Source organism: Schistocerca nitens, chromosome 4 (genome assembly GCF_023898315.1).
Source record: "Schistocerca nitens isolate TAMUIC-IGC-003100 chromosome 4, iqSchNite1.1, whole genome shotgun sequence".
Taxonomy (NCBI): Eukaryota; Metazoa; Arthropoda; class Insecta; order Orthoptera; family Acrididae; genus Schistocerca; species Schistocerca nitens.
Genome location: NC_064617.1, coordinates 153,975,529 through 153,977,304, shown reverse-complemented (window position 1 = coordinate 153,977,304; position 1,776 = coordinate 153,975,529). Strand labels below are relative to the sequence as shown.

Here is a 1,776-nt window from a genome sequence, read left to right as displayed (position 1 = left end):
TCCGCGTAGTGCCTCCCACGGATTGCGTCCTTCATTGGGCCAAACATATGGAAATCCGACGGTGCGAGATCGGGGCTGTAGGGTGCATGAGGAAGAACAGTCCACTGAAGTTTTGTGAGCTCCTCTCGGGTGCGAAGACTTGTGTGAGGTCTTGCGTTGTCATGAAGAAGGAGAAGTTCGTTCAGATTTTTGTGCCTACGAACACGCTGAAGTCGTTTCTTCAATTTCTGAAGAGTAGCACAATACACTTCATAGTTGATCGTTTGACCATGGGGAAGGACATCGAACAGAATAACCCCTTCAGCGTCCCAGAAGACTGTAACCATTTACCGGCTGAGGGTATGGCTGTAAACTTTTTCTTGGTAGGGGAGTGGGTGTGGCGCCACTCCATTGATTGCCGTTTTGTTTCAGGTTCGAAGTGATGAACCCATGTTTCATCGCCTGTAACAATCTTTGACAAGAAATTGTCACCCTCAGCGACATGACGAGCAAGCAATACCGCACAGATGGTTCTCCTTTGCTCTTTATGGTGTTCGGTTAGACAACGAGGGACCCAGCGGGAACAAACCTTTGAATATCCCAACTGGTGAACCATTGTGACAGCACTACCAACAGAGATGTCAAGTTGAGCACTGAGTTGTTTGATGGTGATCCGTCGATCATCTCGAACGAGTGTGTTCGCACGCTCCGCCATTGCAGCTGTGCACGGCCGGCCCGCACGCGGGAGATCAGACAGTCTTGCTTGACCTTGCGGCGATGATGACACACGCTTTGCCCAACGACTCACCGTGCTTTTGTCCACTGCCAGATCACCGTAGACATTCTGCAAGCGCCTATGAATATCTGAGATGCCCTGGTTTTCCGCCAAAAGAAACTCGATCACTGCCCGTTGTTTGCAACGCACATCCGTTACAGACGCCATTTTAACAGCTCCGTACAGCGCTGCCACCTGTCGGAAGTCAATGAAACTATACGAGACGAAGCGGGAATGTTTGAAAATATTCCACAAGAAATTTCCGGTTTTTTCAACCAAAATTGGCCGAGAAAAAAAATGTGTTGCATTACTTATTGAACTGCCCTCGTAGCTCCTCAGTTGGTCTCACAAGGGCCGAGTACACCCCGCTTGCCAACAGCACTCGGCAAACCCGCACGGTGGCCCACCCAAGTACTAGCCAAGCCCAACAGTGCTTAACTTCGGTGATCTGACAGGAAACGGTGTTATCACTGCGCCGAGGCCGTTGGCCCTCATGCCAGTAATGCGCCCTCTTTCAAACTCACTGATTCGACGGTACGGTTCCCGCGGTCGTCTGCGAGGCATCCCGCACGCCGGCTGAAGTCACACTGATCCATTACCTTCAGTTTATAGCGACAAACGAGAGCCACAGGCACATTTTACCGGTGAGTGGTGTTGCGCCGTGATATCGATGTTGACCTTGAACCCGCGGGCCGACATAGTTCAAATGCTAATCATTTCTGCAGAACATACTAATGTACACGTCATGTTAATATGAACTCCAACCTCTGATCATTCAAAGTGTTCTGTTTTCCTGAACGTGAGTGTAAATTAACATGTTAGTTGGCAATATGGCAGATACTGTGTTTTTTTCGCAGGACATGCAAGGAAAAAGTGTTCGCGCCAGCATTATAAATGCGAATAATTGGAGTCTATTTATTCTATTTTATTGTAGCCCGTTACATATAATTCAAACACAGGCTGTATTAATTCTTGCACAAATTATGGGACATACATTAATACTTAATTTTGTCTTACACTTT

At 47.9% G+C, this 1,776-nt stretch overlaps 1 pseudogene; it reads right to left on the bottom strand.

Annotated features, from left to right (window-relative positions):
* Positions 1 to 1,124: 1,124 nt before the first annotated feature.
* Positions 1,125 to 1,243, bottom strand: LOC126253819 (5S ribosomal RNA; annotated as a pseudogene).
* Between the last annotated feature and the right edge of the window lie 533 nt (positions 1,244 to 1,776).